The sequence below is a fragment of the Oncorhynchus masou genome, chromosome 3 (assembly GCF_036934945.1).
Source record: "Oncorhynchus masou masou isolate Uvic2021 chromosome 3, UVic_Omas_1.1, whole genome shotgun sequence".
NCBI lineage: Eukaryota > Metazoa > Chordata > Actinopteri > Salmoniformes > Salmonidae > Oncorhynchus > Oncorhynchus masou.
In genome coordinates this window covers 14,685,752-14,703,287 of record NC_088214.1, presented here as the reverse complement: position 1 = coordinate 14,703,287, position 17,536 = coordinate 14,685,752, and the positions used below count along the sequence as shown (strand labels likewise).

The 17,536-nt window shown below is 45.5% G+C and overlaps 1 protein-coding gene and 1 pseudogene across 1 annotated transcript in view; both read right to left on the bottom strand.

The window, feature by feature from the left end:
• Positions 1 to 4,418, bottom strand: part of erich2 (glutamate-rich 2) — a 32,233-nt gene extending 27,815 nt beyond the window's left edge. Inside the window, exon 1 of the mRNA XM_064932049.1 lies at positions 4,333 to 4,418. The gene's annotated coding sequence lies outside the window, so the exon portion shown is untranslated. The remainder of the gene's footprint in view (positions 1 to 4,332) is intronic.
• A 1,468-nt stretch (positions 4,419 to 5,886) lies between these two features.
• On the bottom strand, positions 5,887 to 6,005 carry LOC135519015 (5S ribosomal RNA; annotated as a pseudogene).
• Between the last annotated feature and the right edge of the window lie 11,531 nt (positions 6,006 to 17,536).

Here is a 17,536-nt window from a genome sequence, read left to right as displayed (position 1 = left end):
CTCATTTCTCAGGTCACTGGAAAATAACAATAGTTTTCTCTTGACCTCTTCCTTTCCCCTACCTTTTATAACATTAACAGGTAGAGAGAGATAGGGATATGGGAGAGAGATAGAGAAGGAGAGATAGGGATGGGGAGAGAGATAGAGAAGGAGATATAGGGATGGGGAGAGAGATAGAGAAGGAGATATAGGGATGGGGAGAGAGATAGAGAAGGAGAGATAGGGATGGGTCTGAGAGATAGAGAAGGAGAGATAGGGTTGGGGAGAGAGAGAGAAGGAGAGATAGAGAAGGAGAGATAGGGATGGGGAGAGAGATAGAGAAGGAGAGATAGGGATGGGGAGAGAGAGAAGGAGAGATAGGGTTGGGGAGAGAGAGAGAAGGAGAGATAGAGAAGGAGAGATAGGGATGGGGAGAGAGATAGAGAAGGAGAGATAGGGATGGGGAGAGAGAGAAGGAGAGATAGGGTTGGGGAGAGAGAGAGAAGGAGAGATAGGGATGGGGAGAGAGAGAGAAGGAGAGATAGGGATGGGGGAGAGAGGGAAGGAGAGATATGGATGGGGAGAGAGATAGAGAAGGAGAGATAGGGATGGGGAGAGAGATAGAGAAGGAGAGATAGGGATGGAGAGAGAGAGAAGGAGAGATAGGGTTGGGGAGAGAGAGAGAAGGAGAGATAGAGAAGGAGAGATAGGGATGGGGAGAGAGATAGAGAAGGAGAGATAGGGATGTGGAGAGAGGTAGAGGGAGAGAGAGATGGGGAGAGAGACAGAGAAGGAGAGATAGGGATGGGGAGAGAGAGAGAGAAGGAGAGATAGGGATGGGGAGAGAGAGAGAAGGAGAGATAGGGATGGGGAGAGAGAGGGAAGGAGAGATATGGATGGGGAGAGAGATAGAGAAGGAGAGATAGGGATGGGGAGAGAGATAGAGAAGGAGAGATAGGGATGGAGAGAGAGAGAAGGAGAGATAGGGTTGGGGAGAGAGAGAGAAGGAGAGATAGAGAAGGAGAGATAGGGATGGGGAGAGAGATAGAGAAGGAGAGATAGGGATGTGGAGAGAGGTAGAGGGAGAGAGAGATGGGGAGAGAGACAGAGAAGGAGAGATAGGGATGGGGAGAGAGAGAGAGTAGGAGAGATAGGGATGGGGAGAGAGATAGAGAAGGAGAGAGAGAAGGAGAGATAGGGATGGGGAGAGAGAGAGAAGGAGAGATAGGGTTGGGGAGAGAGAGAGAAGGAGAGATAGGGATGGGGAGAGAGAGAGAAGGAGAGATAGGGATGGGGAGAGAGATAGAGAAGGAGAGATAGGGATGGGGAGAGAGATAGAGAAGGAGAGATAGGGATGGGGAGAGAGATATAGAAGGAGAGATAGGGATGGGGAGAGGGATAGATAAGGAGAGATAGGGATGGGGAGAGAGATAGAGAAGGAGAGATAGGGATGGGGAAAGAGGGAAAGAGAGAAAGAAGGAGAGATAGGGATGGGGAGAGAGATAGAGAAGGAGAGATAGGGATGGGGAGAGATAGAGAAGGAGAGATAGGGATGGGGAGAGAGAGAAGGAGAGATAGGGTTGGGGAGAGAGAGAGAAGGAGAGATAGGGATGGGGAGAGAGAGAGAAGGAGAGATAGGGATGGGGAGAGAGAGGGAAGGAGAGATATGGATGGGGAGAGAGATAGAGAAGGAGAGATAGGGATGGGGAGAGAGATAGAGAAGGAGAGATAGGGATGGAGAGAGAGAGAAGGAGAGATAGGGTTGGGGAGAGAGAGAGAAGGAGAGATAGAGAAGGAGAGATAGGGATGGGGAGAGAGATAGAGAAGGAGAGATAGGGATGTGGAGAGGTAGAGGGAGAGAGAGATGGGGAGAGAGACAGAGAAGGAGAGATAGGGATGGGGTGAGAGAGAGAGAAGGAGAGATAGGGATGGGGAGAGAGAGAGAAGGAGAGATAGGGATGGGGAGAGAGAGGGAAGGAGAGATATGGATGGGGAGAGAGATAGAGAAGGAGAGATAGGGATGGGGAGAGAGATAGAGAAGGAGAGATAGGGATGGAGAGAGAGAGAAGGGGATAGGGTTGGGGAGAGAGAGAGAAGGAGAGATAGAGAAGGAGAGATAGGGATGGGGAGAGAGATAGAGAAGGAGAGATAGGGATGTGGAGAGAGGTAGAGGGAGAGGAGATGGGGAGAGAGACAGGAAGGAGAGATAGGGATGGGGAGAGAGAGAGAGTAGGAGAGATAGGGATGGGGAGAGAGATAGAGAAGGAGAGAGAGAAGGAGAGATAGGGATGGGGAGAGAGAGAGAAGGAGAGATAGGGTTGGGGAGAGAGAGAGAAGGAGAGATAGGGATGGGGAGAGAGGAGAAGGAGAGATAGGGATGGGGAGAGAGATAGAGAAGGAGAGATAGGGATGGGGAGAGAGATAGAGAAGGGAGATAGGGATGGGGAGAGAGATATAGAAGGAGAGATAGGGATGGGGAGAGGGATAGATAAGGAGAGATAGGGATGGGGAGAGAGATAGAGAAGGAGAGATAGGGATGGGGAAAGAGGGAAAGAGAGAAAGAAGGAGAGATAGGGATGGGGAGAGAGATAGAGAAGGAGAGATAGGGATGGGGAGAGAGAGAGAAGGAGAGATAGGGATGGGGAGAGCGAGAGAATGAGAGATAGGGATGGGGAGAGAAAGAGAAGGAGAGATAGCGATGGGGAGAGAGAGAGAAGGAGAGATAGAAAAAGGTAATAAAGAGGATGAGAAAAAAGGAATGGATCAAGGGCCATATCAAAAGAAATCTTATTCAATTATTTTTCTTAGATTTTGCACTTGCAAAGACCCTCCTCTGTCCTCCTTCCCTTATTCACCTATTGGTGTCTCCACCCTCTCTCTCCCTCTCTCTCGCTCTCTCTCTCTCTCTCTCTCTCCTTGCCTCTCACAGACACACATGAACACTGACTGCCCCCAACTGTTCTGTAGCATACAGGTCATATGAAGGACACACTGTATCTCTCCACTCCCCCCATCTGTTCAGCGAGACGTAGGTCACTTGAAGAACAACATATTCACACCCTTACACACACAGCCCTCGAGGTGGGTGGTGTGAAAACACGACTAGAACACTGATATGCACTGTCCTCGGTCACACACACTGAACCAGCACGCGCACACACTGAACAAGGATGCACAATGAACCAGCACGCACACACAATGAACCAGCACGCACACACACTGAATCAGCACGCACACACACTGAATCAGCACGCGCACACACAGAATCAGCACGCACACACAGTGAATCAGCATGCACACACACTGAACCAGCACACACACACTGAATCAGCACGCATACACAATGAACCAGCACGCACACACACTGAACCAGCATCCACACACACTGAACCAGCACGCACACACACTGAACCAGCATCCACACACACTGAACCAGCACGCACACACACTGAACAAGGATACACAGTGAACCAGAAGGCACACACACTGAACCAGCACGCACAAACACTTAACCTGCACGCACACACACTGAACAAGGATGCACACTGAACCAGCACACACACACACTGAACAAGCACACATATGGAACCAGCATGCACACAAGCACACACACACACTGAACCAGCAAGTACACAAGCACACACACACACTGAACCAGCATGTACACAAGCACACACTGAACCAGCATGTACACAAGCACACACTGAACCAGCATGTACACAAGCACACACACACACTGAACCAGCATGTACACAAGCGCACACACACACACTGAACCAGCAGGCACACACTCAAGCACACACACTGTAACAATAAGTGTAGGAAGAGACACCCTCTGGGAGGCCTACATCTGTGTGAGTGAGTAAAAAAAGAGAGTGAGAGAGAAAGAGAGTTAGAGAGAGAGGGAGGGACAGAGATTGTTATCCAAGTTAAGATGTTTTTTTTATCAAATCATCAAATCAAATCAAGCTTTATTGAAACAGCCCATTTCAGACGTGGAATGCAACACAATGTGCTTCACAGGAAAAAACAAATAAAAACAATGAAAATAAAATCTGAAATATTTACTGCACAACCAGAGGACCTGAGGGACCTACTGGGCACATAACTTAATACCATGTCTGACATGTATTGGGGTGTACTATCGTGGATTGATTTAAAAACCAATAGAATAAGCTTAGGCAGCCAGTGTAGAGACCTTAGAACGTATATATGTACTGTGTGTGAACAAACAGGTGAAACTAAATCCCAGCTACATTTAATCACAAAGTCTAGAGAAAACCTGCAGATACTGTACAATTAGCTTATTGATTGTCTGGCAGTAAAGCAAAATATATAAAAAAAATATATAACCTTTCCAAGGTTTTGATATTCTTCCTCTGTTCTTAATGTGCACCAGTCTGGTTTTCCACCTGGACGTAGCACAGTTTCAGCTGCTATGCTTGTAATAGATTGCCAAACCCTGATCTGTTTCACCTGTTTTTGTGAGTGTCTCCACCCCCCTCCAGGTGATGCCAATCTTCCCCATTGTCCCTAGTGTATTTATACCTGTGTTCTCTGCTTGTCTGTTGCCAGTTTGTCTTGTTTGTCAAGTCAACCAGCATTTTTAGTCTCAGCGCCTGCTTCTCACCAGTCTCTTTGTTTCTCTGCCTCCTGGTTTGGACCCTTGCCTGTCCCATCTCTGAGCCTGCCTGCCTGACCACTCTGCCCGCCCCTTAGCCTGCCTGCCTGACCACTCTGCCCGCCCCTTAGCCTGCCTGCCTGACCACTCTGCCCGGCCCTTAGCCTGCCTGCCTGACCACTCTGCCCGCCCCTTAGCCTGCCTGCCTGACCACTCTGCCCGCCCCTTAGCCTGCCTGCCTGACCACTCTGCCCGCCCCTTAGCCTGCCTGCCTGACCACTCTGCCCTTAGCCTGCCTGCCTGACCACTCTGCCCGCCCCTTAGCCTGCCTGCCTGACCACTCTGCCCGCCCCTTAGCCTGCCTGCCTGACCACTCTGCCCGCCCCTTAGCCTGCCTGCCTGACCACTCTGCCCGCCCCTTAGCCTGCCTGCCTGACCACTCTGCCCGCCCACTTAGCCTGCCTGCCTGACCACTCTGCCCGCCCCTTAGCCTGCCTGCCTGACCACTCTGCCCCTTAGCCTGCCTGCCTGCCCCGCCCCTTAGCCTGCCTGCCTGACCACTCTGCCCGCCCCTTAGCCTGCCTGCCTGACCACTCTGCCCGCCCCTTAGCCTGCCTGCCTGACCACTCTGCCCGCCCCTTAGCCTGCCTGCCTGACCACTCTGCCCGCCCCTTAGCCTGCCTGCCTGACCACTCTGCCCGCCCCTTAGCCTGCCTGCCTGACCACTCTGCCCGCCCCTTAGCCTGCCTGCCTGACCACCTGCCCGCCCCCTTAGCCTGCCTGCCTGACCACTCTGCCCGCCCCTTAGCCTGCCTGCCTGACCACTCTGCCCGCCCCTTAGCCTGCCTGCCTGACCACTCTGCCCACCCCTTAGCCTGCCTGCCGTCCTGTACCTTTGCCCCATCTCTTGATTACCGACCTCTGCCTGACCCGACCCTAAGCCTGCCTGCCGTCTGGTACCTTTCCCCCACTACTCTGGTTATCGACCCCTACCTGCCTTGACCTGTCGTTTGCCTGCCCTGTTGCCATAATGAACATTGCTACTCCGACAGTCTGCATCTGGGTCTTACCTTCAACCTGATATAGATGTGTTAAATTGCTTAGATCATAAAAAACATTGAACTTCCTTTGTTAATTGACCTTTCCAAGGCCTTCAACACTGTTGACCATTACATTCTTGTTCAAAGGCTGACTGAAATAGTCCTAGATCAGGCTTTTTGCAAGTGGTTTGAGAATAATCTGTCAGATAGGACACAATGTGCAATTTCTATATACATATTTTTTATAGCTTACAGCACCTGGTATTCCCAGGTGGTCTCCCATCCAAGTACTAACCAGGCCCAACCCTGCTTAGCTACCAAGAGCTGATGAGATCAGGTGTGTTCTGGGTAGTACGACCACAAGCATTTCTGTTTTTTTTACCCCATTTTCTCCCAGAATTAAGATCTTGGCTCATCGCTGCAACTCCCCGATGGGCTCGGGAGAAGTGAAGGTTGAGTCATATATCCTCCGAAACATGACCTGCCTGCTCGTGCTACTTCTTATCACACTGCTTGATTAACCCGGGAGTCAGCCGCACCAATGTGTAGAAGGAAACACGGTTCGACTGACGACCAAAGTCAGCTTGCAGGTGTCCGGCCTGGCCCTCCACCAAACTAGATAAATCCGCTTTAGTTTTAAAGCACCTCATTACTGAAACAACCTACAAAATACATTACAATTGCGTGTTCTGGTGCCGCTCGGCCAATTTAAAATGTTGATTGGGGACCTTCTTATTGAGGAATATAATTGGGTTTCTTGAATATTTATTTTCCTTGTTTTATATTGGATTATATTTTAGATTGTTTTATGAATTGTATATGCAGGATTCCATTCTGAAAGAGACCCTGATCTCATTGTTCTCTCTGCTTAAAGAAATGTCAAATAAGAAAATAGAAAATAATAATATGCATGGCAATTTAGAATTTATGGTCCATATTCCTTTTTATTTCCCAAACGAAGAAACAGTTTTGTTTGCAAGATCGGTTTGCTCTGACTCCCTCTCACACAATCTTTACCTGCTCTCTCTCTCCTCTCTCTATCGCACTCTCTCATTCTTCCTCTCTCGCTCACTTTCTTTTCTCTCTCTCTCTCTCTCTCTCTCTCTCTCCTCTCTCTCTTTCTCTCTTTCTCTCTCTGTCTCATCTCTCCCTTTCTCCCTTGCGCTCTCTCTCTCTCTGTCTCTCTCCTCTCTCTCTTTCTCTCGCTCATACCCTTTCTCCCTCCAATAGTACCCAATAATTTGCCAGATGCAGCAGCCACTGGTTTCTATGGCAACCATAATGGGCAGAGTTTTTTCGTTTCTCTTTTTGACACACACACGCGCACACGCACGCACGCGCACACACACACACACACACACACACACACACACACACACACACACACACACACACACACACACACACACACACACACACACACACACACACACACACATCCAATAACTACACAAACAGGCAGTCCTATACTGCCGAAAGCTATCCCATATTATGTCATCATACAACATCTTCATCGTCGTGGTTGTCAGGCCCTTCAGCTGATGATATTCCATGTACACGTGTGTCACAAGGAACTACCAATCAGATGCGTCCTTGTAACAGCACTCACTCACTGCACGTGCCAGTGTAGCTACAGTTTCTCAAATAAGGAAGTGTAGTATAGTGTATGACATATGTTATAACTTACAAAGTGTAGTTGAACGTTTTCTCCTGCTGAACATGTTTGAATTGAACCAGCTACCCCTCCCCCCACACACAGAAACAGTTCTACTAGATATACACTGTACACCACAGGAGGCTGCTGAGGACGGCTCATTGTAATGGATAGAATGCAGTGAATGGAATGGTATTAAACCACGTGTTTGATGTTTTTTATACCATTTCCAGTGACTCTGTTCCAGCCATTACAATGAGCCCGTCCTCCCCAATTACGGTGCAACCAGCCGCCTGTGGCATACACTGATGCTGACACACAATCCACCACTCAACAGAATGAGAGGCACATTATACAGTAGGACAGGAGCGTGTGGTGAACAGAATGAGCAGGACTGAGACAAACGAAGAGAGACAGGCCCAGAGAGGTTATATGACTCATAACTACCCTGCATTCTAATACACACACAGGTGTTCTTCAGTGTTTCCACCCGGTCTTCACCTCATTTACCACATTAACCAGGACCATCTGAAACGTTCATGATAATAATCATTTCCAGGTTAGGGAACATAACCTTCCTGATAACCTCCAGACTGTTCTGTTTCCTCCTGTTCCACGCACACACACACACACACACACACACACACACACACACACACACACACACACACACACACACACACACACACACACACACACACACACACACACACACACACACACACACATACACACATACACACACACACACAGGCACACATACACTCACACACACACCCTTGCGCAAGCACAAATACACCCATGCACGCCCACCTATCCCTGCCCTGAGGTTGGTTCAACAAGCTCATCCAGGTTCTCCAGATGCCGCATTTTAAAGTGTTTTTGTTGCTCCTGCTGCTCTGTATCAATCTATTTCTCCACAAGTCAAATTTCAAAATTAAATGTTAGGTTAAGGCTCTCATTCTGAATGGTTTGGGATAGGGTTATGAATGGTTAAGACAAGGGTTAAGGTTTGGGATAGGGTTATGAATGGTTAAGATAAGGGTTAAGCTTTGGGATAGGTTAATGGATGGTTAAGACAAGCGTTAAGGTTTGGGATAGGTTTATGAATAGTTAAGACAAGTGTTAAGGTTTGGGATAGGGTTATGAATGGTTAAGATAAGGGTTAAGGTTTGGGATAGGGTTATGAATGGTTAAGATAAGGGTTAAGGTTTGGGATAGGGTTATGAATGGTTAAGACAAGGGTTAAGGTTTGGGATAGGGTTATGAATGGTTAAGATAAGGGTTAAGGTTTGGGATAGGTTAATGGATGGTTAAGACAAGGGTTAAGGTTTGGGATAGGTTTATGAATGGTTAAGACAAGGGTTAAGGTTTGGGATAGGGTTATGAATGGTTAAGATAAGGGGTAAGGTTTGGGATAGGGTTATGAATGGTTAAGATAAGGGTTAAGGTTTGGGATAGGGTTATGAATGGTTAAGATAAAGGTTACGGTTTGGGATAGGGTAATGAATGGTTAAGATAAGGGTTAAGGTTTGGGATAGGTTTATGAATGGTTAAGATAAAGGTTTGGGATAGGTTTATGAATGGTTAAGACAAGGGTTAAGGTTTGGGATAGGGTTATGAATGGTTAAGATAAGGGTTAAGGTTTGGGATAGGGTTATGAATGGTTAAGATAAGGGTTAAGGTTTGGGATAGGGTTATGAATGGTTAAGATAAGGGTTAAGGTTTGGGATAGGTTTATGAATGGTTAAGATAAAGGTTTGGGATAGGTTTATGAATGGTTAAGATAAAGGTTTGGGATAGGTTAATGGATGGTTAAGACAAGGGTTAAGGTTTGGGATAGGTTTATGAATGGTTAAGACAAGGGTTAAGGTTTGGGATAGGGTTATGAATGGTTAAGATAAGGGTTAAGGTTTGGGATAGGTTTAAGAATGGTTAAGATAAAGGTTTTTGGGATAGGTTTATGAATGGTTAAGATAAAGGTTTGGGATAGGTTTATGAATGGTTAAGATAAAGGTTTGGGATAGGTTTTTATGAATGGTTAAGAGGGTTAAAGGTTTGGGATAGGTTAATGGATGGTTAAGACAAGGGTTAAGGTTTGGGATAGGTTTATGAATGGTTAAGACAAGGGTTAAGGTTTGGGATAGGTTTATGAATGGTTAAGATAAAGGTTTGGGATAGGTTTATGAATGGTTAAGATAAAGGTTTGGGAATGATAAAGGTTTGGGATTTTATGAATGGGTTAAGGTTTGGGATAGGTTTATGAATGGTGGCCCCCCAATGGTGGAACAAACTCCCTCACGACGCCAGGACAGCGGAGTCAATCACCACCTTCCGGAGACACCTGAAACCCCACCTCTTCAAGGAATACCTAGGATAGGATAAGTAATCCTTCTCACCCCCCCCTCCCCCTTAATGATTTAGATGCACTATTGTAAAGTGGCTGTTCCACTGGATGTCAGAAGGTGAATTCACCAATTTGTAAGTCGCTCTGGATAAGAGCGTCTGCTAAATGACTTAAATGTAAATGTAAATGGTTAAGACAAGGGTTAAGGTTTGGGATTGGTTTATGAATCGTTAAGATAAGGGTTAGGTTTGTTATTGGGTTAAAATATAAAATAAAATCAAAGATGCAAGTTCTGATCAAGAGTCACTCAGGACATGGATAGACGGCAATCTTGAATGACTTGGTCTCTTAAACACACACTCGTGCATCTGTTTGAAGCTGATAAGGGAGGAATGTTCCTCTCCCCCGGGAAGCGATTGAATAAGCCAACGGGATGGAGAAGTGGAGAGAGGGATGGAGGGAGGAGGAAGAAGAACAGAGGCAATAGAGGGAAAAGAGGGAGCTGATGAAAGGCAGAGAGTTGAGAGGGTCTCCCTGTCATCATCATTACCATAAGAGCATGGACTTCTGCGTTGTGTGTGTTCTTGTGCGTCAGAGTGATACTCGATATTCACCACCCCTGTAAAACACCCTGACTGTGTGTCTACATGCTGTTTATTGATTGGCTGTCTTCTTTCTAAAGCTGCCTGGCAGCAACAGACACACTGGAGCTAACCTACTGGGTTTCGTTGTGTTCAACACATCTGGATTTTATCACTGGGAAAACGTATTATTGGCTAAGAAAAACCCCCACCCACATAACTGCTTGTTCAATACAGCTCCATCAGTCTCTGTAGTCCTCTATATGTCCTTCAGAACAGACAGAGGTCATCACTGACAAAGTAAGTGACAGTGTGTGTGTGTGTGTGTGTGTGTGTGTGTGTGTGTGTGTGTGTGTGTGTGTGTCTCACGATCACAGTCACAATGACGTCTACAAAAAGCCCCCCAGTGTTGAGTTCCTGTTCAGACCTGCTCCATGGGTTTTGTAGTTCTGACTGCCTGAAGGAAAACCTGTCTAAATACTGCAGGCAGAAACACGTGCAGATGTTTGGGTTGGAACTGCTGTCGGCAAACAAGACAATTGCAATGGTTTGCATGCGTCAGACAAGTTGATGGGGGGGCTGTGTGTATGTGTGTGTTAGAGAGAGAGAGAGAGAGAGTGTGTGTGTGTGTGTGTGTGTGTGTGTGTGTGTGTGTGTGTGTGTGTGTGTGTGTGTGTGTGTGTGTGTGTGTGTGTGTGAAAGAGTGTGTGTGTGTGAAAGAGTGTGTGTGTGTGAAAGAGTGTGTGTGTGTGAAAGAGTGTGTGTGTTTGAAAGAGAGTGTGTGTGTGTCTGTGCGCGTGTGGGTGTGGGAGATAGAGAGTGTGTGCATGTGTGTGTGTGTGTCATTCCAACTGTTCTCTTCTCTGTCATTATACTACTATCATGACACTCGGCGAGTCCCAGATGCAGAGACACGGGAGGCAGATGGTTGGAGTTTAAGATGGTTAATACATACAAAAGGAATCGACAAGAGAATGTGGACAGTCAAAGGTCATAACCAGATCAGAGTCCAGGAGGTACAGAGTGACAGACAGACTTGAGGTCAGGGCAGGTAGAATGGTCAGGCAGGCGGGTACAGAGTCCAGGAGGTACAGAGTGACAGACAGACTTGAGGTCAGGGCAGGTAGAATGGTCAGGCAGTCCGGGTGACAGACAGAGTCCAGGGATGGTACAGAGTGACAGACAGACAGACTTGAGGTCAGGGCAGGTAGAATGGTCAGGCAGGCGGGTACAGAGTCCAGGAGGTACAGAGTGACAGACAGACTTGAGGTCAGGGCAGGTAGAATGGTCAGGCAGGCGGGTACAGAGTCCAGGAGGTACAGAGTGACAGACAGTGACAGGTAGAATGGTCAGGCAGGCGGGTACAGAGTCCAGGAGGTACAGAGTGACAGACAGACTCGAGGTCAGGTCAAGCAGAATGGTCAGGCAGGCGGGTACAGAGTCCAGGAGGTACAGAGTGACAGACAGACTCGAGGTCAGGTCAGGCAGAATGGTCAGGCAGGTGGGTACAGACTCCAGAACAGGACCAACACACAGCTTTAATGTATGTATTTACACATATCTGCATATACCTAATGTACTATATACCTTCCTCTTTGATTTTGAACACTTAAAGATTCATTCATTGTAATTTCATAACTATACGTTTTGTTCTGTTCATTCTTTTGAATACAGTTTTTCTCAATTGCTAAAAACACTAAAACCCATTGGCTGAACAAAGTTCTCAGTTGCCTGGCTCAACGAAGAACTCTGGCCTGACCCAGCCCGAAGACAAGAAGAAGCACATTGATCAGGTTGATTACTCCTTTGATTTTTGTCCCTTGTAGTATTTTAGTACATTGCATTCTTTTATTTTATTTATTTATATTGAATTATTTTTTATATTTTTTATTTTACCTTCATTTAACCAGGCAAGTCAGTTAAGAACAAATTCTTAATTTCAATGACGGCCTTGGAACAGTGGGTTAACTGCCTGTTCAGGGGCAGAACGACAGATTTGTACCTTGTCAGCTCAGGGGTTTGAACTTGCAACCTTGCGGTTACTAGCCCAACGCTCTAACCACTAGGCTACCCTGCTGCACCAGGATGTATACTGTACAAAGGATGAATTGTATGGCCCTGAACATTGTGCTTTCCATTTATTAGCAGTACTGACTGCTCAATAGATTTTGACTGGTTGCAGGTTCATATCAACAAAGAACAAGAATTACAGCATCACAGAGACAAAGTACAAGTTTGTGAGATGCAGGGTACAGTACTGTAAAAATAGGGGTACAAGGAGGAGGAAGAACAAAAAACAAAATTGCAAAGAGCAAAGCAGAGTAGTAATTTCTGATCAATTTTGAGCTACTATGATAGAACATGTTTTCGTTCATCAAAAGACAATGACGGAAAAATATGAATATTTTTTTAGATTACAAATGCACTTCTCCCTGAGAATTGTATGTTTTGAAAAATGTGTTTTCTATTTTTCGGTGTATTGTTTACTGACTGCTTGAGAGTGTATATAATTTTGATCACTTTGTTTATGATTTGAGAGCAGTGTTTGATTTTGAACACAGGTAAAACTGTTCTGAGGCGAATGTTTCATTTTGCGAGAGGAGTCAGAGGTTACGTAAATAGTGCTTGAAGATGAGGTTTTGTGTTTAATGTTTTCAGTGAATGGAGCACGGTTTCAGAAATTGTGTTTTAGCAATTGAGAAAAACTGTAAGAGGATCAGAACAGAATATTAGAGAGAGAGAGAGAGAGAGAGAGAGAGAGAGAGAGAGAGAGAGAGAGAGAGAGAGAGAGAGAGAGAGAGAGAGAGAGAGAGAGAGAGAGAGAGAGAGAGAGAGAGAGAGAGAGAGAGAGAGATGTTTAATGTGTGTTGAGTATATACAGTATTTGTTTTTACTAAAAAGGATCCAAATCCCATAGATGGACCATTTCATTTTAAATCCCAATGCAGCCTTCATCATTGACTCTACCTGGAAAACCAAGGCCTACTCATGAGAAACCAGCTGACAGGACACAACTGTTCTCTATCCTTCAGAATAGCCCTGAAAAGACTGAAGATTCAGCTGAAAAAAAGAAAGGATTTTATTGTAGAAGTGCTGAGAGGAGCAGGATAGAGGCCATCGCAACGACCTCACAACACAACAACAGACATTCCGACAACACCTAGAGAGAAAAACAGATGCCACACAGACTTCCTGGACTACAGGGTGATATGCTGACTTGGCAGGGGGCTGCTATCATGAACCCCCAAGACAGTTTGTGCCTGTTAGAAGAAACATTCATTAACACAAATGCACATTTCAGGGGTCACATAATCCATTAACATCATTTTTTACATGTCTATTGTAAACACATTAGTCCAGATGGACTGGTTTGTATAACATCATTTGCACGGAAGCATGATGCTGGTTGGAAAAACACACAGGCCACTGCTCATTCAGGACCAATCTGATTGTTTGTTAATCTCCACGTGATGTCCCCATTCTCTGAATGCGTGTTTTTAAGGGCATAGCAAATAGGCCTGAGATATACTATCAACAGACACACACCAACAACAGGCAAACACTAACAACAGACACAAACAACAGAAACACACTAACAGTCACACACTAACAATAGGCATACCTACAGACACAAACTAACAACAGATACACACTGACAACAGACTCCTCCCTCTCTCTCCTCTTCCTTCTCTGTCATTCTCCCTCTATCTTATCCTCTCTCTCCTCCTCCATCTCTCTCCTCATCCCTCTCTCTCATCTTCCCTCTCTCCTTCCTCTCTCTCTCCTCCCTCTCTCTCCACCTCTCTGTCCTTACCTCTTTCCTCCTTCCTCTCTCTCCTCCTTCCTCGCTCTCCTACTCCCTCACCCTCCTCATCCCTTTCTCTCCTCCTCCCTTTCTATTGTCCTCACTCTCTCTCGTCCTCCCTCTCTCTCTTCCATCTCCCTCTCTCTCGTTCTCCCTCTCTCTTGTCCTCTGTCTATCTCATCCTCCGTCTCTCTCGTCCTCCGTCTCTCTCCCCTTTCCTTTCTCTCCTCCTACCTCTCGCTTGTCCTCGCTCAATCTTGTCCTCCTTTTCTCTACTCTTCCCTCTCTCTCCTCCTCCCTCTCTCTCCTCCTACCTATCTCTCCTCTCTCCTCTCTCTCTTTGTCCTCCCTCTCTCTCCTCTCTCTCTCTCTCCTTCTCCCTCTCACAAATTCCTCTCTCCTCCTCTCTCCCCTCCTCCCTCTCTTTTGTCCTCCCTCTCTCTCCTCCTCCCTTTCTCTCCACTTCCCTCTCTGTCATTCTCCCTCTATCTCGTCCTCCGTCTTCACTCTCTCTCATCTTCCCCCTCTTTCCTCTTCCAGCTCTCTCCTTCCTATCTCTCTTCCTCCCTCTCTCTCCTACTCTCTCTCTCCACCCCACCCCCCTCCTCATTTCTCCTCCTTCCTCTCTCCTCCTCCTCCCTCTCTCTCCTCCTCTCTGTCTTGCACGAGCACGCACACACACACACACACACACGCACACGCACGCACACACACACACACACACACACACGCACACGCACCCTCCCTCTGATGGTCAGCTGACACAAATGTAATCAGTGCTCATGCTACTCTCTCTCTCTGTCTCTCTCAATTTTTTCAATTTGAGAGAGTGAGTGTCATAATGTTGCCTTGTTGGTGAGGTTTCTGATCCACATAAATACCTTTCCCCCTTTTTCTGTCTCAACTCTACAGATTTGACTCGGAAAGCCCTGTGTTAAAATAGAGAGAGTCTGGTAACATCAAAAGGTTGGGAACAGAACCATATTTTGGTAATCCAAACATTTGAAAATATCTGTTGGTACTTAAAGAATATGATGTCAGATCAGTTGTCGTCTGAGACATTATTACTGATGACAGGATGACATAAACTGTATCTTGGAAAGTCTACACATTCTACTTATCAGATTCACATGGAATTGTTGTGCAATTTAAACGTTTAAATATGAAACTATTTGTGAAAAGATTAAATGTAATTTTAGCTTCTAAATGAGAGAATTGTTTTCATAAAGCAAACTCTGCTCACTCAGCGGCCCCGCCCAAGTGAACAGACATTGGTTGTGAACTATGAAACAAGCCCTTCTCTCCACCACTACAAAAGCCCATTGACGAAAGTCAATCTTGTGTTCCCGATGACGTGAGGACTGCTGTCCATATGTTTAAAAGGGCTAATATCAACTACAGAACTAAGCTAACCTCAGCGTGAGCTCTGGTTGCAAATGGTTTAAAAGGGCTAATTTCAACATGGAGGTGACGATCAACACGCTGGAAGGATGAATTTTGACTATACCAGCCAGAATATAGCATGAGCTTATAGTTTGGCAACTTGCTATGAACTTTGAACTCACTAAAGAAGTGACACATCCTAGATGTCGAGTTATCAGCAGCTAGGAAAGGACGGACAATCTCTCCAGAAAGACAGGGTACTACAACGTATCTCTTCTACCACATGATGACGGTACTACAACGTATCCATTCCACCACAATACATATTCTTCAAAGGCCAAGAGAGATCGCTGCTGGGCAGCTCAGCCTTCCGTCTATGACCAATCTATTGAAGTGCAGCTCAGAGTAAATATTTCTTGCATTTTCCTTTTCCAAATGGACGGTTATTTAGAATGCATAAGATTCTTCATTTACAATAGCATTTTCTTGTATGACATAATTAGTAATCAATGTGTGATCCATCCTGTGCATATGTCATTCTGTGTGATTATTTAGAAATGTAGTAAATAAATAATTCAACCAAATGTTGTATTGCTGATTCAACTTGTTAGCCAGGGTTCGTAAAGATAACCAAGAATTCTACGACTTCAGATGAGACTGAATAAGGTGACAATTGATGATTGACTGCTATTGATATAAAAGATTACAGGTCTTTAAGAGTTTATTCAGAAGAAAACAGCTCTATGAACATTCTTCCATGGTGCCCCGACTTTCTAGTTAATTACATTTACATGATTAGTTTGATCAGGTAATATTAATTACAGAGAAATAATTTTATAAAATAGCATGTCAAATCACTAAATCCGGCATAGCAAAGACACAATGAGAGAGGGGCTTTATTGTCATGGGAAACTTGACATTGCCAAAACAAGTGAAATGGATAAACAAAAGTCAAATAAAAGGTCACGTTCTGACTTTAGTCTCTTTTTATGTCTTTGTGTTAGGTTGGTCAGGGCGTGAGTTGGGGTGGGTAGTCTATGTTCTTCTTTCTATGTCTTGGCCTGGTATGGTTCTCAATCAGGGACAGCTGTCTAACGTTGTCTCTGATTGAGAACCATACTTAGGTACCGTTTTCCCCCACCTGTTTTGTGGGAAGTTAACTTTGTCTTTGTTCAGGGCACATAGCCCAAAGCTTCATGGTTTGGTTTTTGTTCTTCGTTTTGTCGGCGTCATTTTTGAATAAAGTGAAAATGTACACGTACCATGCTGTGCCTTGGTCCAGTCCTTCAGCCAGCCGTGACATAAACAAAAAGTGAACAGTAAATATTACACTCACACAAGTTCCAAAATAATAAAGCTATATCAAATTTTATATTATTTATATATACAGTGTTGTAGTGATGTACAAATAGTTAAAGTACAAAATGGAAAATGAATAAACACAAATATGGGTTGTATTTACAATGGTGTTTGTTCTTCACCGTTTGCCCTTTTCTTGTGGCAACAGGTCACAAATCATGCTGCTGTGATGCACACTGTGGTATTTCACCCAGTAGATATGGGAGTTTATCAAAATTGGGTTTGTTTTCTAATCCTTTGTGGGTCTGTGTAATCTGAGGGAAATATGTGTCTCTAATATGGTCATACATTTGGCAGGAGGTTAGGAAGTGCAGCTCATTTTCCACCTCATTTTGTGGGCAGTGAGCACATAGCCTGTCTTCTCTTGAGAGCCATGTCTGCCTACGGCAACCTTTCTCGACAGCAAAGGCTATGTTCACTAAGTCTGTACACAGTATGGTAGAAAAATTACAAGATTATGTTATAATACTGTTTATGCATCGAATAAGGTTTCTCGGTACTGTCTCATCTGTGTCTGTGGAACTGAGTTGGGGCTAGGCACTAGCAATTTATTTATGATGCCTTGGTGATGAACCTACAGCCTGCAATCCATTGAATGATTAGTGTCTGTGAAATGTCTACCAGGGCCAGGTGAACCCTCCCTCCAGCTTCTCTCACATACAGATGAACACTGGACCCGTTGCATTAGAATCTGTGTGTTAAGGAGTGTGAACCTGAGAAGATAACCCTGTATAAACAAATAGTAAATGACCTAGAGTCAGAAACCT